Below are 26,276 nucleotides of genomic sequence, written 5' to 3' on the forward strand. Positions count from 1 at the left end.
CACAAACACACACACACACAGAAATAACCGCAGGAGCCTATGCACGCACAATCCAGAATTAACAATGTAAATAAGTGCTAATATGTTTGCTATACTTGCTTCAGATCATTACAAATTAAACGACAGAGTTAAGGTCTGAGGCGTCTTCCTCCCCAAGTCCATTCATCCTCCTCATTGGGGCAGTCGGATGGACATGAACTTCCATATACCCTAAGCTTCATACTCTGCAAGTAACCCAGCTCATCAAAGACCAGGGCCCTCCTCCCACCCCCTCCAATTTTTCCTTTTTACACCAACTACCAGATATTCTAAACAGTCTACTCTTGGAAGGGGGGATGACCTGACAATGTAGAAAAGGTGCCTGATGAGCAGAGCCAGGCCACTCACTTTGGGTGACAATCATGTCCTATCCAATGTGTGCACTCTACTGCACACGTCTGTATAAACACAGCACATGGTCCTGTTCTGTTGTTTTGTAAATCTGAAGCTAGATATATGTGCACATCCCTCTGCAACTTATTTTTATTCAATGTTGTAATTCTGAGATGTATCCATCCTAACACAGGTAACTCTGCAAGTTAATTCATTTTCACTGCTACAAGCTGCACCTGTGTGATCACATCACCGTTCACTAATCCACACCGCTACTGCTGGACACCTGGGTTGCCTCACTTTACTGCTGTTACCAGGGGAGCTCACGAACATCCCAGAGCCCCTCTCTAGGATACAGCGTGGAAAGAACCGCTGAGTCACAGATCTGCGCTCATCTGCGGCTTTCCTTCCAACCGGTAGGAGATGAGAATGGACATTCCACATCCCACCGTACTTGTCATTATCCCATTTAAGTTTCTGGCCGTCTGATGGGGGTGGAAAGGGTGGCCCCACTGTCGATTCTATTTGCATTTCCACGATCACCAGTACGCTGAACACTTTTTCCAAATGTTTTCTGACCATTTGGGATTTTTCCTTTGGTGATCTGTCTCTTCATATCTTTACCGATTTTATTGTAAGCTTTATTCTGTCTATCACTAATAGCATCTTTATTCTTAATACTTTTACCTAAAATTTTGACTGATATTCATATTATTCCTTCATTATTCCCTCCTTTTCTTCCTTCCTCTTTTCTTTTGCCTCCTATTTAGAATTTGCCTGGTAAGCCAGTTTTTAAAGTCCCTTTCATATAAACTTCCCACAAAATTATATTTCACACGTCTCTTATAAAAAGCAAAACACTACATTAAAAAAATCTGAAGGTATTTATATTTTACCAGCTAAGCTTTACTGTTTTCATTTATCATGATTACTGATATATTCGAATTTTTTTCTCTACTGCTTTAACTGTCTCCCCTCCTTCTTCTATTTTCTTTCCCTTTTATTGGATTGATGCAGTTGCAAAAAAATCCCTGTCTTTTGCTCCTCAACTGGGTTTGAAAGGTATACATTCTACTTTCACTCTTTAAATAATTACCATATTTTTCACACTATAAGACGCACCTGACCATAAGACGCACCTAGGTTTAGAGGAGGAAAACAAGAAAAAAAATATTCTGAACTAAATAATGTACTAAAATATTTAATAAAATATAACAGAATAATATTCAGCCATGTAAAGTGAACAACAGTCAACAGCGGTATTAAGAACCATGATCACTGTCACTAACAAATGAGGAGAGACTTTAAGGTTCAAGTACTCTTCTAGTTTTCTGGAAACCCCAAGAACTCATCATCGCTAGTGTCAGAATTTATGAAGATCAGATGCTCACAATCACTGATATCACTTTCTTCACTATCTTCATACTGACTAGACGCCCTGAGATTGAGCAGTAAAGTGGGACATTTAAGTGTCCCCAGGGGTTTCGCGTGGGCCCACCGCTGACAGGTCAGGTAATACACATCATGTTCTGTGACTCAATATTTGCTCCATAAGATGCACATTTCCCCCCCACTTTTGGGGAAAAAAGTGCATCTTATGGAGTGAAAAATATAGTAAGTTATGAACTTACGTACTTAAACACCTAAAGTTAATCAATAGCTTCTCCATGAGAAACAGAAAAGTGTAGGGTACATTATAGTTGGTCTACTGCTTCTTGTCCTCCTTGTTATTGTTCTTTATTTAAATTCCAACTTGTTTTTAAATCACCCCTGGAATCTGTCTCTCTCACATCCACATCCATGTCTGGTTTAGAGTTACCAACGTGTTTCTTTGGCCACCACCGCTTCCCACATTTCCCTCCTTACTTCTGGGTTCACTTTCTTACTGAAGTTTTTTTTTTTCCCTAATTCTTCCAGTCACTGAGTGTTCATCTTCCAGCCTTAAGTTATCAGAAAAAGTCTTTATTTCACCTTCATTCTTGAATGATAGCTTAGAAGCTAGAGATCTGTAACCTGACAGGTAACATTCTTCAATATTTTGAAGATGGTATTCCACTCTACCTGGGCCTTTATTGATTGATGCTTTTGGGAAATTTCTTCTTATTCTTATCATCATTCTTTCATAGATAACCTGTATTTTCTCTTTGGTAGCTTAAAAAAGTTTCCTCTGTTAATTTGATGTCTGCAGTGTCACTGGGCAGTACCTAGAAGTAGACTGATTCTTACTGCTCCTGCTCAGGACTCAGTGTCCTTATATGATTTGAAGGTGTAGATGTATGTCTTCAGCTCCGACATATGCTTAGCTGTTGTTTCTTTAACAATCACCCCACCCCGTTTGTGCTGTATGTTCTTGCTGAACTCCTATTAGTTGGACCATCTCATTTTGTCTTCAATGTTAACCTCCTTTTCATGTTGTTTTTTCTTACCATGTTGTACTGCATACAGATCTATTTTCTAACTAACATTTTTTTCTTTTCTGTGTCTAATATATGGAATGTCTACAATGTCCTAATTATAAGGGTAATACGTTTTATGTCTAAGTACCTAGATATTCTGTATTTAGTTCTTTCTCAAATATTAGTTATTTTGCATAAGGTACTTCTTACTTTATGGTTATTAGATCTCCTTTCTCTAATTTATATCTTTACCTATTATATTTTTAAATACTTTTAACATATTTCTTTTATAGTTTCTCTCATATTTTTTATTCTGCTCTTTTGAGATGCTAATATGTAAGTCTCACATGTACTGTTTTGGCATATATTTGGCTTCTGGGTGATTCCCAAGGGCACTGTCTTGTGCAAGGGACTCTGTAGGAAGTTTTAACACTTGTAACCATCAGGGGTATATGCATTTCAGTGGTTCTAGACCAATTTTTATGCTAATTTCTAGACTTGAATGCTTTTCTGAGACTTGTGTAGTTTAAATTTAGACTCCACACTTGATGTGGTGCAGGCTTCTGTTTCTTATTTTTCCCTGCTTCCTTGCCATATCCCTGGGCTGGCAGGCTAGCTTGTTGAGTTTTACTTTCCTTGTTAGTCGACAGAAAAATCTTTACAAAGCCCTGGCTCAATGCAGGGGCCTCTATTTCAGGCCCAGCCTCGCTGGAGCTTCAGCTCTTGCCTGCTGTTCCTGTGGGGCTCTAATACCCAGCCCGAGGCACTTATCACAGTCAATAGTTTGTGGGCCAACTGTAGCTTCAGCTCCAAGTTAAACCACTCTGGCTGTGAATTCCCTGTTTTTGCACTTTCTCTCTTTTGAGCTTGGCTATATATGTAAGGCTTGTTTTTTTTAATGCAGAATTTCTATGTGTTTAGAGGAAAAAAGGGGCTCAGTTCAGTTCCAGCATTCTGATTGCTGACTACAAGTTCCTTAAAGGCAGGCTCTGTGCCTGACTCACCTTTCTGAATGTCAGACAGAATATGATAGACAAGTGCCATGTGCCAATCTTTGTTCAATCAATATTGCATGAATGAATGAGAGAGAGAGAAAAAAGGAGAGCAAGTTAAGACAACTAAAGGAATTAAAGACACAGATTCGCATATGATGATGATGATTAGAGAAAGATAATACTGAACATTTTCAGAAAGAGTAAATAAATGGCTGATAAAATAGATGTGGCATTTGTGAAGTTCTCAAAAGGTTTCTCCACAATGGAAGAGATTTAGATTGTAAAATGGGTGGAGCAGACTGGTACCCAGGACGTCCACAGAACACAGCACAATGTGCCCCTGACGCTGTGCAGTGACACCAGGCACTCATGTGCATTTTACCCCGAAGCTACCTTGTTCTGGAAGCAGAACAGGCATCCGGGGCTTTACAAGAGGCTCTAGAGTCCTTCAGTGTGCTGGCCTTGTGAGCCAGTGTCTTTGCTGCTCCTGAGACCAGGCTTGTCACATGTAAAATAGGGACATTGGTAATAATGTCCTTGCAGGGATGTAGGAACCCAATGGTATGGAAGTTCTTAAATTATAAAGTGCTGTAATATGTTAGTGCTTTAAAAATATATATATATATAATGAAGAGAATAAAATGCTTCTTGAAAGACCAATGAACATTTTGGTTAAAACAAACTAAGAAATAATCAAATTCTTAAAATGACTTTTCAGGAAAATACCATTGTGTTGTTGTTGTTATTATTGTTTCTATGTGCAGGATGGGAAATCAAGAGAACCACCAGAGAGCACGCAGATGTCACGGATGTTCCAGAACGGGGAAGGGACCTGCCTGGAGCAAAACAGGAGACCTCAGCACCTCTGTGTCCAAGTGTTTCTGTTATCAGATGTGTTAACAAAGCATCCACACCCAGATTAAAGATGATTTAAAGAGACCTCAGCCGCTACCTGAGAACAGATTAGAATGTCAATGTGTGGCAGCACACCTGGAGAAAGTATTTTTTGCCACCTCAGTATGTACAGCCTCCCTTAAGTCTTGAGCTGTCACCTGAATAAACTCTGTGGTCTTCCGAGCTCTCTCTCGGGGAGTGCCCGCCATACCAGAGCTCGATTTCTTCCTGCTAATGCTCACAGTGCCTTGTGAAGAATTATCCTCATGTTCACGACGAGGAAACTTAGGTCCATGATGCAGACAGGATCCAAACCCAGCCGTAGGTACTTCAAAGCTCATGCCTTGTAGCTGTGTGTTTGTTTCTGTTTCAGTTTGTTTATTTGTTTTCCTTTTTTTAGATTGCACATAGAACCGAAAGCATACAAGAACAAAGTAGTGGCTGCCACGCCAGAGCGGGAGGGGTGAGGAAACGGGAAGAAAAGGGGGAGGGGACTAAGAAGTACAAACTCCCAGTTATAAAACTAGTCACGGGGATGCAACGAATAGCAAAGGGAATAGCGTCAATAATATCGTCATGACCACGTACGGTGACAGGTGGGTACTAGACTGCTCATGGTGATCACTTCATAAGGTATACAAATGTTGAATCACTATGCTGCACACCTGAAACTAATATTGTATGTCAACAATAATTAAAGAATTAAAAAACTTAAAAAAGAACTTATGCCTTTTCCTCTCCCCATGCTACCAAGCCAAACAGTTTTTAGTTTTTTTCACCACAGTTATCTCTTTACAACTGTAAAGAGTTATTTGGTACCTCAAGTGTTTTATTATAACTACTCCATTGTTTATCCTTTGGTGCCCATTATGCGGTAAGATTTTGTGTTTTCAAATTCCATTGCTGTTTGTATTGCATAAAATTGAGTTCTCTAAATGAAGAGTGCTGTGTACTCAATATAGCTTGAAAATAGGCTATATTAAAAACACATTGTACATCACGTCATTTTTGCACAATTAGATTAAATGCACAGAAGTGTACATCCAAAGACATTGAGACAAGGACAGTCTTTTTTGGTACGATACTGGTAATAGTTTTGCAATATTACTTCACAGAAATCTTTTTGCTACATGCTTTTGATTCATTTAATAATCTTACTGCATGTTGAGTAGAATAATGTAAAAACTACAGACTGCTTTGGGAAAGAGATGAACTTTGTATGATGCTTCTAAAAGGTAAGAATACATGCAAAAGCCGCCCTTGCACGGTGGACTAACATGAAGGCAGTAGGCGATTACTGAGTTAGGAAGTAGCCCTTTAGTAAGGAGAACAGCCGTCCTGAAGAACCGACTGGCATTTGTCTCTTCTTGGGAACCATGGGCACGTCTTCCATTTCTAAACATCGTCTTATTTGCAGGAACAAAATAAACTTTACTTTTGGAGAAATAAATAAACACAATAACCAAAATGGGCATAGAGACCCAGTCCAATTCCAAAGACCTCGGTTAAAATCTATGAGAAAATAGTTCTAAAATATTTTTAAAGAAACCCTTCAGAAAAAGAAAAAGAAAGTATTTCAGTAGTTTTGTAAAGTTGTCATTTCCTCTAACTAGGAAACCAATTTTATTCATAGTTGTAACTTCATCTGGTCCTCTCTTACAACACCCGTTACAATTAAGCTCCAATCATATGATCATTTGAAAATAGTTTTAAAACATTAAGTTAAAGTAATATAATCTATCCAAACCTGACTCACTGGGGACAAAAATGAATAACTAAAGAGTTAGAAAACATTTCTTCCTGACTTCTGAGAGAACATGCATTTGGAAATGAAGTTCATTCACATGCTAAAATGGGGAATGAGAAAAAAACAACCCATTAAAATCAGAGCGGGAAGGAGAGTCACATTTTAAATAATTGTATGCTGGTTGCTCATTTATTTAACTTAGTAACTAAACAATCTGAATAGCTTTTGTATGGCTAGGACCCGGCTCTCCTGCCACCATTATATGTTCACAGTGTCATGCTGTTTCACATTATGAGACACGTCTATTGCACCTGCCGGCCAACAGCTGTCTGAAGCAACACGTTTGCCTCAGCATAAGCTTATTTAGTACTAGCTTACCAAAACCTACCAAAAAATACATTCAAAAAGCTTAGTCCTCCAGTTATGTAGAGGTCCACCTGGAAGCAGCTGGTTTGGGAAATGATTGCCCCAAACTACATGCAACCCTGGAATCATGTTCATGTTCTACTCTGATAGAAGTCGATATTCGAGAAGCAGATTCTGATACATAGCTATCCAGTAAGCCCACAGAGCCTTCCAGGCTAGCCCCACTGCCTGCAGGAGCTCCTCACGCTGTGGCCATCCACAGAGAGAACGAAAGCTGGCTTCTGCTTCAAGAATCTCTGCAAGAATCGCAACCACAGCTCTTCGGTATCTGTACCCTCATGTTCAAGGCAGCATATTGACAACATCCAAAAGGGAGGAAAAACAACCCAAGTGTCCATCACAAATAGATGGATAAATAAAATGAATACCAGCCCCACAATGGGATATTAATTAGCGGCTATTCTGACACATGTTATAACATGAATAAACCTAATGAGTAAATAGGAGAGTTGCAAAAACACAAACAGTGTACTTACTATATGAGGTACCTAGAGGGTCAAATTCATAGAAACAGAAAGTCGAGTGGTGGTTGCTGGAGGCTTGGGGGAGGGGGTACAGGGGGCTTGTTCACCTAACAGTGTGAATAGAGTACTGTAGTTAACATGGTTAAGATGGTAAATTTTATGCTATTGCTATTTTATCACAATAAAAATGTTTTTAATTAAAGAAAGAATTTCTGCAACCCATGATCCTACTTGCTACAGCCCATGATACTGTACCTTGTTTGATACAGATAAAGAAACCAAGGTTTGTGTTTAATTATGTAACTTCTCAGGCTTAGGTTTTTCACTCATTCTTCTTTTTAAATAACATAAAATACTTGTTCCTCTGTTTTTACAACTTGCCTTTTTTTGCCTTTTTGTGTCTTGATGGACATTTAGTCTTGCTGTATCAATGCTTTTATGGCAAGCTGTGCAAAATGCTTTTTGAAAGCAGGAAGAGTAAAAAATCCTTTAATAAACCACAAGTTCAAAAACTTAGTCAGAAAACAGTTTCCCCAAGGCCTGTCCATTGTACTTTTGGTACCCTAAGAGGGGAGGGAAAGTAGAACTACCTTTATCACTCTCCTTTCTCTCTTAGATAATTCATATTTCATAAATGTAATCCTTTCATGTTGGCTGATTTTATAAATGATGCCACAGCACAGAGGTTTCCGACTCTTTCACCCCTGGGAGCCCACGAAAGGTGCAGTGACATTTTTTAACTGGAGATCCTTTAGCAGTATTGTATCAACCTGCATATTTTCGCCTAAACACTTTTTATTTTGGGTCTATAAGGCATCACTTTTTTAGTAAGGAACTACAAAACTAAGCCTTTGGAGTATTTCACTTTAGCCCTTGCCTTAAACAACAGGCAATTCTCATCCCTTTGAAGGGACTCTGTCCTTCCCGATAATAAGGCACATCTTTCTATGATTACTTTTTTTTAATGGTACATAGGTCCAAAATGATTTAAGTGCTTAATAAACACCTGGAAGCTACTGAGAACAGGTAAATCCAATGATTCCACAGACTATGAATTGCTCTTCAGATATGGGTATAAACAACACACAGCAATGCTCACTTAGGGCTGAACTTTTGAGGTCTCTGGAATCTCAAGAAGAGGCCTCTTCATAAGCGTGTTTGCTAACATGCTAGCACATCTATATATTGTCCCTGTGTATATCTATATGCGCGTGTGTATTGTAAGAGAGTTAGTGATCTCTCTCTCTCTCACACACACACATATACACACAATATCACAATCACAATCACATTAGATCTGAAAGACCAGACCTTACTTACAGCTGATACTGCCAACCACATTGTTATGTCTGAGAAAATCTAACATCTTGAATATGGTCAGTGTAACAGATGGTCCCTGTCTCAGGCTTGTTATTGTCCTAAAAAAAAAAGAAAACAACCCGGCATGCAGAAATAGCATCCCCCTTACCCCAGCCCCAACCTTCATTAGAATAAAAATGACCTCAATTTGAACATTCAGATTATTCCAGTTTACTGTTTTTCTATTATTTTTCATAGTCTTACCAGATTCTTCCTCCATGGACAAACAAGATACCTCTGTAGAAGGACCGTTCTCCTAGCTGCAGCTTTGATGCCTGTTCATTTCCACAGTATTTACATCATTTAGGTATTGCCAGGGCAGCACTCACATACTCGGGTCTACAAATCCCTGGAGAATGCTGTGTGGTCATTGCTTCACTGGGCTCCTGTGCCAGAGTGGTGTCCCCATGATCTCCGTGACAGTCACCTATTCTCTATTAGTTTTACATGGTCAAGCCCAGTAACAGTTACGAGCCAACTCAGGGATTTGTTTGTCAGCTTCATTGATGTTCCAGAAGGGATGTGTTTTCATGGACCTGCCCTTGGACTTAAGCATCACAATTTCCACTGGCTTTAATGGATGCTATACAGATCAAAATAGTACTTGCTGATCTAAAAATCTAGAGGGAGCCTGGTTACACAACAACCACAATTCACCATAGACAGTCCTAAGAATCAGGAAATTTTTTTTTTTTTACCATAATTTTTTTATACAAGTTTTGGTAAAACATTCCTTTGTACCTTCAATTTTAAAATATTTATATAGTTAGCACAGCTTCTTTCGGGCACAAGGACACGGTCTTTGGTAGAAGAAAGAAAATATGCAGCTGTAACCCACTGTGGAAATTCAGATTCTAGAGGAAGTTAAATTGGGGGTATCTAGGGTAAATCACATTAAAAAAAATGACCTGGCTTGACTAAAGTTTAATCTGAGTCGTCACTGAATTGTGGATTTCACAGGCTAGTTACAACATAATTCATTAAAAAAAAAAAAAACAACCAGTGGTTTCTAAGTAAATTTTCATGACTATTTATGCATTACGTGAGAAATACCTGTCTCTGAGATGTGTGACTAAATATCTCACTCACCCTAGGATAAGGTAAGGAATATTGCAAATTTCAGAATATTAAAATAGAATATTGCTCACTCCCTACTATCTGTACTGATAGTGGGGAGTCTCTGGCAAAGACAAATACGTAGATACCACTGCATCACTGCACTCTGTTTCTACTGGAAGGGCCTTCTACCAGCAGCGCTTTGGCAGGGGTGCAGGGGCTGGCTGGACCACTCACCAGATGTGTTATGACCTAGCAGACCATATGTTTTGATTCTAGGTTTTGGTTAGGAAATTTATATATTGTCTTTGACAGAGGAGCAGGTATAGGTCTTGACTAGAGAAAGTGACTTACTTGTTCCTAGTGAAAAAAAAAAAAAAAAAAGGAAGTCAAACCACCTCACTAATAATAGTATTCTAGGTTTGAATGCAAGGAGTCCGGTCTCAGAGCCTGCATGTACTCTTTACTGGGAAACTAAGGTTGAAACACCCAACAGCATACTTGAACTTGGAACCTGAGGAGCACTTAACAAGTGTTCACCATGTTAAGACTTCTCTCCAGAATTGCTCTACACACAGAAAAGATACAGAAGAACAATATTCTCTAGTGAGAGAATTTTTTAATACTTTCAGGTCTCATTTTTGTAGGCTATAGACTTTACTACTAATTTCTGGAAATATAATGGTATGCAAACCACAGATACTTCAGTAGAAGACAGAAAAGCTTTAGTGATGTCAAATAGGGACATTTGGGATCTATACTTAAAGACATTGCTTAACTTTAATAAACAATCATCACCTGTAAAAGGAAGCTATAAAAAGGTAAGATTCCTACTTGATAACTAGTGAGTTTCAAGAATGTCTACCAAGTTAATTGCTGAACTTAGAAGTGTTTCTAGACTATTGTCTGGGTAAAGAGTGATAGCAAATCACTTCTTTCTCATGCAATAAAAGATATGTATCAACCAGCAACTTATAGAGGAGTCACATCCCTCCTGATGCAGAAGTAACACTGTTCTAGCAACCAGAACCTGGCACAGTGACAAAGGACACTGACTCTGGTGAAGGTGCAGCTGTGCTTCCATGGCGACGGCAGAGAGCTGCTCACCTTGCGGAGGGGACTTGAGCGGGGTGGGGATGTGGATGGTACAAAGCAATTGTGCTCACTCTTCAAGATTCCAGATTCCTCCATCTACCTTGGAAGTCCTGCTTTGTAAGGAGACAGTAGCTAACCCCCTAGAGACTCTTATCACAGACACTATTCATTAACCAAGCAGGTCCCGGAAAACATTTTTGGGCACCGTAACTCTGGGTGAAAGGCTTGATTCGTTCTGAAAGCTGATAAATCATCTGCCTTAAAAACAAAACAAAACTCTGATGTTCAACTCAATTAATTTATTAGGGATCGGTCCCCTGTCCTTTCTTATTATGGATTCTGAACATCTGTCACAGAGCAGATTTTGTTCAGGACATTCTGAACAACTGCATCATTCATGACGGCGTGGAATAAGCACACTGCTACCAGGCCACTCCGCCAGTAGCGACACCTGTTCCCCGTGAAGCGCCCGCCCTGAGACACACTCTGCACACGCACGCGAGGTGACACGGTGACAATGCTTATGCGAGCGCAGCCAAGTGGGATGGGCCGAGGCAGCAAGGAGCATGGCTGACGTTTTGTAGCTTCTACTTGGAAATCCTGTGAACTTCTGAACTTCTGTAATCAGAAGGCATTGGCCAGGCAGCATCTCTTTAACCACAGACGAAGGAGTCTTGGGGGCTTTGTGTTCATCGCCCAGAATCAATGTGTTCAGGCCAACAGTTTGGAAGTGTTAGGTCCCTGAGATCTCTTGAGCAGACAGGCCCCCAGCCCCTGCGCAGCTGCTGGCTCTGGGCAGCAGAGAGAGAAAGAGGGGGAGACGGGGAGGGAGACGGAGAAGGAGGGAGGAGACAAGCAGTCATATTGAAATAAAAGAGCGGCTTTGCATTGTCACTTTGTTCCTCTTGGTAAAGCATATCAAAGCCATAACACACTTAATTTCAATGGGAAAACAATGGGATGTAACAATTTAGATAAACAAACACACGTTTGGTGATATCGCCTCACTGTACACAATGTTTGGTGAAGGGAGAAGAGGGGTGCAAGGGAGGAAGGGAGAAAGGGCCGGGCAGAAAGGGAAGACAAGAAAGCTGCGGGCTGGGGGGAGGGAGGGGAAAGAAGGCAGACATAGTGAGAAAAACCGGGGCACGGGAAGGAAACAGCCCCTCCATTCTGAAGGGCGAGCCCATTCTTCGTGCACCATGCTTCCAGAACGTCAGCCTTCCTGTGTGGGACGGGTTCTGGTACCCGGGCTGCGTGTGCCTGCTGTCCGCCCTGCGCCCCAGCTCGGAACCCTCCGGCAGCAGCTCCCCCGGCCTTTAAAACAGACAGTTGTCCAGGCGGAGTTCCTTAATCACGTCATTTGTCACTTGTCACGTGCACGTGGTCTTGCTGGGCCACCATTCACGTGTCTATGTCTCCATTCGAGCAGACGACAGATTCTGGAGCATGGGAATGAGGTCACCTCTTCCAGCAGGTCTCACTTTGGGTTCCTCAGAAGGGCCACCATGGTGCTTTGCATACTGTGGATACTCTCAGTACGTACTGCAGACTGGCACAATGCTGGCCGCTGTTAATTTTTTTTAGCTAAACAACAAAGAGCTACAAATTGCACTTTAGGAGAAGTGGTTATATTCATTTATAATGTTGTTAACATTGTCCTCCTTTTTAAGTGACCTCATTCTAACTACAAGTTCTCATGGCCATACGTTTGCTGACTGACGAGGCACGACTACAGAACCATAAACCATGGGCGGCTGGCGGGGAACTCTGACACCCTCCATCTCTGCTACTTTGCAGGTGGGGGACGACATGTGGTTCTGTAGGTCCTCACTTAAGGTCGCGGATGGGCTCTACGACTTTGGGAGAAAAAACATGTAATGAAACCTATTACGGCATCGGCTAATTAATGTAAACAAGAGTCAGGGCCCCAGGGCAACTCATCAGCCTTAAAACTAAACAAAGTTAGACAAAACAAGGTCATTCTAGGCTGTGCTGTATAATGAGCACCATGGCGTGAGCTTTCACAAACATCCGGGACTCAGGCCCTACCTCTCAGCGGCTATGCGATCTTGGATCACCTACCATGCCTCTGTCTGCGAGAGGCAGCTGCATCATTTATAAAACAGTGGTGATAATACCAGCCGTAAAATCTGACTGTGACTGAGATGGTTCATATAATGGCATCAAGGACAGCTGATGGACAGAGAGCCCTTTTGACACAGGGGCTTTGTTCTAGTTAGCTTCGATTCTCTGATGTCTGAAATATAGATTATTAAGTCTTCCTTGAATGAGGAAACAGAGACGCAGACCTCCAGTGAGACTCCCCGAAAGCCAAGCAGAATGAGAGTCCGGGCTGGGTTTCAAAGGCCACCTCTTCAGCGGGTCTCGGAGTGTAATCTGAGAACCCCTGCGTGTCCCCCAGACCCCTTCCTGCAGTCTGAGGTCCTCCTTTTCCCAACTAGGCATCTGGTGAGGCTGAACTTTTAAAAATATATTTTGACCCAAACAACCTATCGCAAGAGACTGATGTGAGAAACAGAGAAGGGATTTTTAGAAAGACTAAACATGCTACTCTTCTAATTTTTTGTTTTGGGGAAAAATAGTTATTTTTCATAAAAATGTTTATATTATGTTATGTTTATGTTATTTATTAATAAGTAATAGGTTATTTTTAAGAGGAATGAAAGAAATCAATATTTAAAGAATTTTGTTTTAATTTCTGATATGAGTAATCGCCAACAGATGTAACATACAAACAAAAGCTCTTCAGGGTCCTCAGTGATTTTAAGAGCAAACAGAGGGTCCAGAGAACGAAAGTGTGTGAATCGCTGATCTGGTCCAAGGTCCTCATTCCAAATGAGGGAAATGAAGGCTTGGTGATGTTAACTCACTCACTGGACCACATCAAGCTTGTGAGTAGCAAAGTTAAACATAGCCCTGGGTCTTCAACAATTGAGTCTTAAATATCATTGGGATATCAGAAAGGAAAGAAAACAGATTTAGAGAAATAATCCACACTTTGAACCAAAGTTTCCATTTTTCTAAGAACATTTTATTTCACATTTGGGTTCTTTATACATTGGGCACATTATCACCCCTTTTAAAGAATAACTCTTTTGAAGGATGATATATGATTGGTGAGTAAAGGTTCCAAATACACTCTCTCAAACCACTTCATGAAACCCAGTATTGGCTCCGAAGATCCACCCTGTGTGTAACTGCCTGAACACCAAGTTCCACAGTCCATCAGTGCCCAAGCCTTTGGTGTGGTTGAAACATTGAGGTTTGGATAGACGGACACCTGGATTGAAAGCGGGAGCCACTCTCTCCTCTTCTACGAAGAGAACTAGCAAATTCCTGCCTTACAGAGCTGTGAGGAGTAAACAGGACAACGTACAGGAGACAGCACAGAGCACGGGGCTTGCACACACTTTCAGTAGCAGCCGATGGCATGCAACCCCCCCTCTAAACTACATGACTGCTAACTAGTTTTGAACTTGAGTATCCACGTAAAGGGAGAATGTTATGAGCGGTATGTATCCCTCCAAAATTCATGTGTGGGAACCCCAGCCCTCAAGGAGACAGTATCAGAAAGTGGGGGCTTTGAGAGGTGATTAAGTCACGGGGGTGGAGACCTCATGACGGGATTAGTGTCCTCAGGAGATGGAGCCGAGAAACCCCAGTTTTTTCTTTCTGCCACCAAAGACACAGTGGGAAGGCGCTACCCACAAGCTAGGAAGCGGGCCCTCGCCAGAACCCAACCTCATGGTCACCCTGGCCTGACAATGAAATGTCTGTTTCGTAAGCCACCCAGCCTGGGTATTTTGTTACAGTGGGTTCAGTTGATTAAGACAGAGAAAGAGATCATACTTGTAGCAAAAAGGGAATTTGGAGTTTATAAACGACCGAGTTCACTGATTCTGTGGAAGCAGTGTCTGTGTGAAGACGGAGGGCACAGAGGACGGCCCCATGGACAGAGGCTGCCTTACGTGTAAATGTGTACGTCTGCTGGGGCAACACTCCAACCGCAGCGCAAAGGATCCAGGCACCCAGATGAGCTCTTAAACAAGGAGGCCGAGGGTCCTCTGACTGTTTCCCGCCCTTCTCCACTGTTTCTTTCAGGAAAGTATCAACCCCAGAAACTGCCCCCCCGCCATTCAATGACCTCATCAGAGCACTCCTGATATACAACCCTAATATATTAGCTTAGGGTTTGTGGGTGGAAGTGAGGGCTATGAAACCCAAATCACCATTCTTATGTTATACAATAAGAATGAAAAATCAGGTGGCTCAGATCTGGTTCTAGAAGTTTCTAAAGACACCAGTTCAGAACACACTTGATATATCAAGACAGGTGCAAGAGTTCTCCTCCTCTGGTCCAGAGAGCGTTATCCAAGCCACCATCTTTGTGTCCTGTGACATGCATCAAGGCAGAAAGGCTGGAGCCCTCCTTAATTCTGTAATTAATGAACCCATTCCTCACCTGCCCAGTGTTGGCAATATAATCATGGCATCAAAATTAATTTTCCTCTATCCGTTTTTCAATAAAGACATTCACGCCAGTGATTTTGTTTCATTGAAGGGAAGAATATTTTTAGCTGAAGAGACCAAAGTCCCAGAGCATGCTAACTGAAATAAAAAACATGCTGATATTAGCCACCCCGAGCCTTTTAAAGATAACATACGATCTTAAACTGGTTTTGATTTTTATTCAAAATGAAAAATAGCTCCCTCTCCTTAGCCAGAGTAAAGCTTGACACATTTCTTGCATCATTTCTTGTCCATGTGATTCTAATATAATTATATATAGTTTAAACTACTCCTTCCATTGGCAGTTTCCTATTTGTTTTGCTTTAATTTCATACTCTACTGGCAATTATCCAGCTTTATTAGCTACTTAGGAAATTTCTCAAGCTCACTACAATGCAAGAAATATTAACATACAGCAGTGTTCTTGAAGTCAAACTTGAAAAAAAAAATCATACAAAAAAATGAATCCTTTTCATCAAGTTCACATGCTAAGCCCTAAAAACACTGTAGAGTTAACCCACACAGGGAACTTTGCTTCAGACGCTTGTGCTAGAAAAAATACTCATCAACAAACTGAGAGCGGTCACTGAGTGCCAATTATGTAGAAAGCATTTTGCTAGATATTATGTAAAATTTTTAAAAGTACACTTTCTGTGCTCTAGGAGGTCCTTTGAGAGAATACATTCAAACACCATCTTACCATTTTAAATACCACTTCCTTGCAGTTATATACAACCATCACCGAGGGTGAAGGCGTGCCGCTGAGCCACATTCCTTGGGGACACAGCAGAGGGCATTCGCAAAGTCACCTTTGCTGTTTGGCACTGAACCAGCCACCCACCCAGCCCCGGAGTGTGGGCTCAATGGTGCGTTCCCTGTTGTTTCCCCAGTGCCTGGGGCGGCGCTTGGTATGTTGAAGTTGCTCAAGAAATACAGGCTGAACGAAGGACTAAGTGAATCCCCTATGTCTCCCTCTCCCCAGGGTGGGCCGACATGAGAGGTGGGGGCAGGAGAAAAAGAACATGGGCCAGGAAAGGAGCTAGGAAGTCTGCCTCTGGTTCCAGTCTTAGGTTAATACCCTTCTCCTCACAGTTCGCATCCTGCCCAGGTCGGGGCCGTCCCTGGCCCTCGCAGGCTTATTTCAGGACCTTTCTGTAACAGGAACAGCAACTCGGGGCGGCACCCTCTGCCACGTTGCCCACTGCATTAAGCTTCCGCCCTCCCAGTTCCTCTGATGGAAATGTCTGGAAGCACCCAACTCTACTTCTCATCGTTATGCTAGGCTCATTAAGGATACAGAAATATTGTTGGAAAAAAAAAGGGGGGGGATTACAAAACAGTCATGGGGATGTCAAGTACAGCAGAGGCAACAGAGGCAGTGACACTGTAATGACTCTGGATGATGCTGGGGGGGTCCTACACTCATTGGGGGTCCTTCATAAGTTATAAAAATATCTCACCACCATGCTCTACAACTGAAACTACAATACTGAATGTCAACCAAAACGGAAAAATTTTTAAAATTTAAAAAAGAAAAAAAGGAAGGAAATAATTCTTGTTTGGGGGCACTGTACCTACCTTTCCTCTGGACACGCCCCCCCCCCCCCATTGAGTGAATGATTATTTCTAGTTTGTAGCTTATAAATCTCAGGCCTCACTGCACCCTCCCTTTAGGTGACAAGACGTCCTCTGTATCCTCTGTGTAGAAGAAAGAGCATGCCATTCTGCAATGTGTTTGCCCTTCGCAGACAAGAAGGGGCCACTTTCTACTTGGGTTGTTGTTTTACGTTACTAAGGACTCTCAGACTCAGCCATGGGCAAGGCCCAGCCTGGGGGAAGAGGTCCGGGTGCGAGGCAGCAGGCAGAGGGGGGCCACGCTGGAGGGCTCTGCACACGACCCCACTAAGGGGACCTGCCGCTCCTGTCCGTCATGCAAAACGCTCAGACCTTTCTGCTGCACACCTTGGTTCACTAGCTGCTGGTACAGCGCCTGGCTTTCCATAGGGTTCTGTGCAGAGATAAGGCGCAGAAGAGGGCTTGTTTCCTTTTCAAGTTTATTCTCTCATACTAAACCAGAAGTAAAAAAAAGAAAAACAAAACCAACAAGGGATGGGAGAAAGGGGTGTGTGTGTGTGTGTGTGTGTGTGTGTGTGTGTGTGTGTGTGTGTGTGTGTGTGTGTGTGTGTGTGTGTGTGTGTGTGTGTGTGTGTGTGTGTGTGTGTGTGTGTGTGTGTGTGTGTGTGTGTGTCAGTCAGTCAGAGACAGGGAGGTGGAAGGAAGAGGAGGAAAACAGGAAAAGAAGGGCGGGGAGGGAGAAAGTGCGGAAGGGAAGGGAAGGGAGGAGGTCCATAGAGACTAGAAACAGCACAGAACGGGGTCCCATGGAGCAGAGGGGAAGAAAGAAACCCTATTTGAAAGAAGCAAAAGGGACGCTGAGGAGGAAAGCAGAGGCTGGGGGCAGAGGAAGGAAAACAAATGAAGCCAGTGAAGGGGAAGCTGACCCAGGCCCCGCCCCACGGCCTGGGCCCTCTCATCAGAACGCTTGTCCCTTGCCCATCACTGACCCTGGCCCTGACCCTGCTGGAGAAAGTCCTGGAATGGAAGTCACCCCTAGCGGCTCAGGCATATCAATCACCCAGCCCCTGGATGGGAGTGCGGAGCGAGCCTGCCACACTCTAACTCCACCCCCTCAGGCCCCGGGAGGATGCCCTGATCCAGCCTTAGAACACACAGCCTGTGTGACAGCCAGAACCAGGGGCGCTGTGGGACCTTTGCTACAGAGGGAGCTTCAGGGCACTGTCCTGTTGGCAGAGTTGCTGGGGAGCCCTTACTAGGGACAACCAGACACAAAATGGAGGGTCAGCGCTCCAGGAACATGACCTGAGATAACAGACAGCCGCGTCTCACACTTTCTGCAGGTGCCGCCTTCGTGCACCGGGCACTTAACGCAGACAATGGCGTGGGTTGACTTCAGCTTCCCTCTTGGAGACGCATCAAAGCGCTCACAAGGAGGGGTCAGAAAGTGACACTATTTTACCAACAATCTGTGAACCAAAACAATAAAAGGTTCAGAACTACGAAGGCAGCGAAAGGTCACCCAACACACATTTTTCACGGGGCTACAACTTGAGACAATTGAAGCCTGCTTCTAAATATACTTCTAATTCTAAAGTGCTGGCTGCATCTTCAAAGACAGTATAACACTGAACCTTCATTTCAGAAGTTAATGAAAAACATTTTGAAGAAATTTCATTACGGGTTCAAATGGGAGTTTTAATATGTGCATTGAATTGATAAGGGATGTGAATATCTGCAGCAGTGATCTGGTGCAATATATAAGCTGTTTCAAGGTAAAAATGGAATAATTAATCATTTAATACATATTTGAAAAGTTTTGAGTTTATGAGAAAAGCTCTATGCTAATTTAGAGTATTAACTCATATCTTCACTCCAATGTTTAATAAAAACTTGGAAAGAATGTTTTCCTCAAGCCTTCCCTACCCCCAGCTTCCCTCCAGCTCTCAAATCACTGCCAGTCCACAGCGGCAGGAAAGGTCGCCGAGGACTTCCAGGTGTGCTTCACAGTTGGAGACAAACACTGGGGATCACCTACGCGTTCTGTTCACTGTTTAAGCATGGCAATGCCTGTGCTCATGAGACAGAGGCATCCCCATGGCCCAATGCTTTACCCTAAACTTCATCCTCATAATCAGAAAGGGTAACTTAGAAAGCCCCCTCTAGACTGATGAATAGATGACTTGGCTCATTGGCTCAATAACTCATTTATTCAGCAGATGTATATGGGTGACGTCTCTAAAATCAGAGAAGGAAAACTCTGACCCCAAAAAACCTCCGCTGCCTTGCGCCATACCTCTTCAGGGGAAAGGCTAAGGGAGTAAACCCCAACAGAAAATCCGGAGCCGGAGTCCCTAAGGCGGTTTGACATTGTAGTCAACACCGGCAACTCCTGCGGCGCACCTGAAGCCAAGCTGTATTGACTTTGTCTTTCCCTTGGACCCTTCAGCTGCGAAGAGAGGGGGGGTCTGCTGCATGGGCAACAGCAGACCCTCCATATCACCCTGCCCAGGCTCTGTAGCTTCAGTTTCATTTGAGAGGACACTCCAGCGTCATCGCAAGATGTCGACTCAACACGGGAGGAGACAGATACCGGTTATAAGCTCATCCGATTGGCGAAGGAAACGAGCGCCAGGGGTCTCCTCTGACGGTGGGAGAGGTCATCGCACCTCACTGGACAGCTACCGTCTCGCCATGGCTCGCCTGCCCCACTGGGTGCGTGGGGATCAGAGAGGCGCCTCTCGAAAAGTGGGCCACAAAACACCCGCACCAGTTAATTCCAAGCAAACAACAAGAAAGAAGCCTCCGGCTCTTCGCCTCGCTAGCTGGAACATCAGGACCATGTGCCCCGGACTTACTGCAGACCTTCCGTGGATCAAGGGTGCCAGGAAAACCGCTGTCATCGATAGGGAACTGGCACGACTAAACATCGACATTGCGGCTCTACAGGAGACCCGGTTGGCTGACAACGGAACTATCAGAGAAACCAACTACACCTTCTACTGGCAAGGGAAGTCTCCGGACCAACCAAGACAGCACGGTGTTGGGTTCGCTGTGAAGAACACGCTTGTTAACTCCATAGAGCCACCCACAGGAGGCACAGAGAGATTACTTACCCTCCGATTGTCAACAACTTTCGGCCCAGTCAGCATTCTTAGTGCGTATGCCCCAACCCTCTGCGCCACCACCGAAGAGAAAGAACAGTTCTACCATGCACTGGACGAAGCGTTATCCAAGATTCCCAGAAGTAACGCTCTCTATCTCCTTGGAGACTTCAACGCAAGAGTAGGAGCCGACCACATGGCCTGGCCCACCTGCCTTGGAAACTTTGGGAGAGGAAAGATCAATGAGAATGGTCAGCGACTGCTTGAGCTTTTGTGTCACCACGGCCTGTGCGTGACAAACACATTCTTCAAGTGCAAAGAGATCCATCAGGTGTCATGGAGGCACCCCCGCTCCCGTCATTGGCACCAGCTTGACCTCGTCATCACCAGAAGAACGGATATTGGCAGCACCCTCCTCACCCGCAGCTACCACAGTGCAGACTGCGACACGGACCATGCCCTCGTGGTAAGCAAGGTGCGCATAATGCCGAAGAGGTTGCACCACTCCAAGATGAAGGGTCGCCCACGCATCAACACCAGTTGTGCCAGCAACCCAGTTAAGACCCAGCAATTCATCAACAAGATGGAAGATGAACTCGGCGAGGGAGTGGCGGCAGATGACATTATCGAATCCAATTGGCCACGTCTCCGCGACGCCATATACAACTCCGCCATTATTGCTTACGGGAAGAAAGAGCGGAAGAACGCTGACTGGTACGAGGCTCACTGGGAAGAAATGGAACCCGTGATCGAGGCTAAGAGGAAGGCCCTACTGGCTTACAAGGTCACGCCCACTCCCAGTACACTTCAAGCTCTACGGGCTGCCAGGAACAAAGTCCAGAAGACCGCCCGCCACTGTGCCAACACCTATTGGCTAAACCTGTGCAGAAGCATTCAGGAAGCCGCCGATATAGGCAACGCACGAGGAATGTATGAGGGTATCAAGAAGGCAACAGGCCCAATCCCCTCCAAGATCGCCCCCCTTAAGTCCAAGACAGGTGAGGTCATCACTGACCAGGAACAGCAAATGCGGCGGTGGACCGAGCACTACCTTGAGCTGTACGCAACGAAGAACACCGTAACAGACACTGCTCTTAACGCCATCCCAGACCTACCAGTCATGGAGGAGCTAGACACCCCACCTACTGCGGCAGAGCTCGGCAAAGCCATCGACCGCCTCGCTTGCGGGAAAGCACCAGGAAGCGACGGAATCCCTCCAGAAATCCTAAAGAGCGGGAAACCAGTCCTGCTACAGCCACTCCACCATCTACTCTGTCTCTGCTGGAAGGAGGGTTACATCCCCCAGGATATGAGAGACGCCAACATTATCACCATGTACAAGAACAAAGGAGACCGCAGCGACTGCAACAACTACCGGGGCATCTCTCTCCTCAGCGTCGTCGGCAAAGTATTCGCCCGGGTCGCTCTCGCCCGCCTGCAGACCCTTGCTTCCCGCGTCTACCCAGAGTCCCAGTGTGGCTTCAGAGCTGGCCGTTCAACAGTGGACATGATCTTCTCCCTACGCCAGCTGCAGGAGAAGTGTCACGAGCAGCATAAACCACTCTACCTCGCCTTTATCGACCTCACGAAGGCGTTTGATCTGGTCAGTCGAAGCGGACTCTTCAGCTTGCTACGGAAGATTGGCTGTCCACCACATCTGCTTGCTGTGGTCATGTCCTTTCACGACAACATGCACAGCACGGTGTCCTACAACGGCGCAACCTCTGAGGCCTTCCCAGTCAGCAGCGGAGTAAAGCAGGGCTGCGTCCTCGCGCCTACGCTGTTCGGAATCTTCTTCTCCATGCTCCTCCAATACGCCTTTAAGGACTGCAGCGAGGGTGTCTTCATTCACACCAGATCCGATGGCAAGCTCTACAACCTGGCCCGTCTACGAGCCAAGACCAAAGTCAAAGAGGTGCTCATCCGTGAGATGCTCTTCGCCGACGACGCAGCTTTGACATCACACTCCGAAGAGGGACTCCAGCAGTTAGTCACTTGCCTTTCCCACGCATGCAAGGAGTTCGGACTAGCCATCAGCCTGACGAAGACGAATGTTATGGCTCAAGGCACGGGGACTCCCCCATGCATCACCATCGACGGATACACCCTGGAGGTTGTCAACGACTTCACTTACCTCGGGTCCACCATCTCGAGCTCTCTGTCAGTCGACTTGGAGGTCAACCGGAGAATCGCCAGGGCAGCCACAGTTATGGCCAGACTGAACCGGCGGGCGTGGAACAATTCCAGCCTCACTGAGAAAACCAGACTGCGCATCTACCAAGCCTGCGTACTCAGCACTCTCCTCTATGGCAGCGAGACGTGGACCACCTACGCAAGGCACGAAAAGAAACTCAACAGCTTCCACATGAGGTGCCTGCGACGCGTCCTGCATGTCGCCTGGCAGGATAAGGTCCCCAACACCGAGGTGCTGAAGCGAGCCAATATGTGCAGTTTGCATGCAGTTCTTAGCGAGAGACGCCTCAGGTGGCTCGGCCATGTCAAAAGAATGGATGCAGGCCGTATCCCCAAAGACCTCCTCTACGGCGAGCTAGCAGAAGGCAAGAGGATGACAGGGCGCCCAAAACTGCGGTTCAAAGACATCTGCAAAAAGGACATGACACAATGCTCCATCAATCTCAACACATGGGAAGTTCAAGCAGATGACCGCCTAGCCTGGAGGCTCGCGGTCAGGCAAGGTACGTCACGCGCAGAGGCTGCGCGCAAGGAGGAGGCGGTCCAGAAAAGATCGAGGCGGAAGCAGCGTCAGCAGCAGCAACAACAGCCATCTGCCTTCACCTGTAACAAGTGCGGCAGGGATTGTCACTCCCGAATCGGACTGCACAGCCATTCTCGGCAGTGCAGATAGACTCTCAGGAAGCTACGCCATCGTCTCTCGAGACGGACGGCTGCCGACGACGATGTATATGGGTGACGTACTGTGCCTTGGACACAGTGCTAGCTGCTGGGAATGAAAAATGGTTAGACAGAGTCCGGGGTTTCAGTGAGCAGGTGCCAGTGAAATATGGGTGGGGTGGGGGACAGAGACACCTGAAAGGGAGCTGTTCGTGCAGGTGAGGGGGGTCTACAACAGTCGAGGGTTGGTGGGAGAGCAAGGAAGGACCACGTCACGCCTCCTACTCTCAGCTCGATGGCACACATGATTCCCTTGCGCAAAATGCCAGAGCGCTTCCTTCCCTTGGTTGCAAGGGTATCGAAGGCAGAGGGAGAGGACAGGGACGTGTGCAGCACAGGTGAATGTGCAAGGCATTGGCAGGCGATGCGTGACACACGCTTCCAAGGCTTCGCGCGTTCCAGTCCGCATCTCACTGGGATTACACGAGCATTGACAATGGCCGCCATATTTTCTTTCTGGAAGCCTTTCCTTTCCTTGGGATCCGTGACAGAACACTCCCCAGTCTTTCCTTCTTTAACCTCCACCTCTAAAATGTGTTCACAGCTTGAACTTGTAGCCTGGACCTCTCTTTACATTTCCAACCTGTATAAATAACTGCCTCTTTCTTTAATATTTCCCCTTGGCTAATGTTTCAAAGATAATTCAACCTTAGCTTGTCCAAAACTGGCCTGTCTCACGCTTCCCTTCCAAACCCTAGTCCTCTCTTCTTGGTCCCTATTCCAGGGAGTTGCCCCAACCAGACCCTATCGGACACGTAAGGCAGAGGCCTGAAGTCATTCTAGCCAGTTACTCCTTCCTCTGCTCCCATCTCCACCAGAACCCAACCACCAGCAACTCCTGTTGACTCCACATCTTTGCACGACTCTCCATGTCTATCATCACAATGTCTTGCGTGCAGGTCCTTCCTACCACTGGGCTTTTGCACACACAGGTGCCTCAACCTAAATCAACTCCTCTTCTCCTTTACTTCCTTCACCTAGTTGACACGAGCCTTTGCCAACTAGCTCAATCCTCCCGTGAACTGCTTCCTCTCCAAGCCATTTTCTATTCAATACTTAATCACAATTATAACTTTAGGATCCTTTGAATAATTTCTTTCTCCCCATTAGACTGTTGTGTTCATGAGATAGGGACTATATATATTTTTTCATTATTCTAAAACCACTGCTCAGAACACTGAAGCCAGTTAGTAAATCCTCCTTGAATAAATGCAAACTGAAGCATGCATATGCATTCAGACCTCAGCTGCAGGCCTCCCTCTGTAACTTAGTAGTTTTCCTAAAAAATACAGGGTCTGTCTAGCACCCTGTGACAGAGCTATCGCACCAAGCTCAATTTGACTAAGAGGCTTTATGTCATTTCCAAATGTTTCCTGGGAGGGGCCTTCCCGCTCCCCCCAAAAGGCAGCACAACGCTATTCTTTCTAGTTGAGAGAAAACTTACAGAAGTCTAGAAGTTTTAAGAATAAAATACAACTTTTCATTCAAGTATTATATAATAACATTTAAACTACTTATAACATTGGAAAGCAATTTTTGTTGTTTCCATTTTATCTCCATCAATATATTCTAGAACAGATCATTCCATAAAAAGCTTACACGACCTTTTCTTTTTTCTTTTTGGTTTATTATTTCTTACTTCCAAAATTCTTTAATGGCATTAATTCTCCCAGGCTTCAAATATAAGGCGCTTGCTTACTCCTAAGTTTCATTTGTTAAAAAGGATTTTTACAATTTTGCTCTTGGTCTGGAACCTGTACACTTGGATGTTTGCACAAAATTAAAAATTAATAGGTGACACCAAAAACGTAGGCAACACAATAAAAAATAGATAAAATGGACTTCATTAAAGTTAAAAACTTCAATTTTAAAAGTGCATCAAAGGATAGTATCAAGAGAGTGAAAAGACAACCCACAGAATGGGAGAAATATAAAAATCATGGATCCGATAAGGGTTTAATATCCAGAAAATATAAAGACCTCCTATAACTCAAGAACAAAAAGACAAGCGACCCAATTAGAAATGGGCAAAGGACTTGAATGCACATTTCTCCCAAGACAAACAAACGGTCACCAAGCGCATAAAAGCTCGCTAACTGTGGCACTAAACAGACCATGATGAGGACACTTGTTTACCACCTGGGAGCTGAGACCAGATGGCAGTCTCAGCTGAAATGCACACGCCGGGCACTTTAGACTTACTGCCTCTCTGCATGTGCCTGCAATCAGCCCCTGAAGTGCTACAAGGATTGACTTTGGGGTTACAAACAAATGTAGCCAGAGACAGATTCACAAATGCAGAACCTGTAAACAATGAGGATCCACTGCACATACATGAAATGGAACAGTATGCAGTCATGAAATGAAAGCCTGATACATGCTACAGTAAGGGTGAATGTTGAAGATGTGCTAAGTGAAATAAGCCAGACACAAAAGGACACCTGTTATATGATTCCACTCATATGCAATACCCGGAATAGGCAAATTCATAAACCAGAGGTTGTCAGGGTTTGGTGGGAGGGGCGAATGTGGAATTATTGCTTATTGGGAATAGAGTTCCTGTTAGGGATGATGAAGAGGACTGGAGATGGATAGTGGTGATGGTCGTAGAACAACGTGAACGCAATCAGTGCCGCCACCACACCACACACTTCCAAAGGTTAAAATGGAAATTTCTGTTATATATAATTTATGACAAAAAATCTATGTACTAGATAAAATTAAAGAAATTATTGCAATCTTCTGTTAAGACGGAACAGAGACACACTAGATGACACTAACAGAGATGCTTCCTCCCCCACGCTTCCTTTTGAAGGAAAGACCTTCAATGTTTTTCTTTCAGTTTATAAACCATACTTGAAAACAGGCTTATTCTTTAATAATAACTGACTATTAAGGAAAGCGAGTAGATTAAGACGTGCATGCCAGTTGTTCGGCCTCACTTCGTGCTTCTTGTGAAAGTTAATGCAATAGTAGAATTATTCTTTGTGATTGCCAAGAGAAGGGTCACCTTGAGAACCAACAACTGCTGCTCCTCATTTATCCTGGAATAAAGTCTGCAGAACAGCACATCTGGGTGAACTAGTCTTCCTAGATAGGCTAGTAATGGTACTATTTCAGTATCTTGGCACTCTGCGTCCACTTTTAATCGTTTCCATTGCTTTTTATCATCAATCTATTTCTCATCTGCTTCCTTCCCTACTGAAAACCCCTATTTTCATATCTCTAGAGACAGCCATCTGTTAGAATATGGCTGCAGCTCACTCCATAATTCAAACATTCCTTCTTGTTTTCTGTATTTCTTGACCCAACACTTGCAAAGAAGCACCGCTGGATATAAACAGATG

The 26,276-nt window shown here is 44.3% G+C and overlaps 1 protein-coding gene across 2 annotated transcripts in view; it reads right to left on the reverse strand.

The window, feature by feature from the left end:
* Window positions 1-26,276, reverse strand: part of NR3C2 (nuclear receptor subfamily 3 group C member 2) — a 300,588-nt gene that overhangs the window by 31,628 nt on the left and 242,684 nt on the right. The window lies entirely within an intron of this gene.

This window comes from Furipterus horrens, unplaced genomic scaffold (genome assembly GCF_987537825.1).
Source record: "Furipterus horrens unplaced genomic scaffold, mFurHor1.1.pri manual_scaffold_10, whole genome shotgun sequence".
Lineage (NCBI taxonomy): Eukaryota > Metazoa > Chordata > Mammalia > Chiroptera > Furipteridae > Furipterus > Furipterus horrens.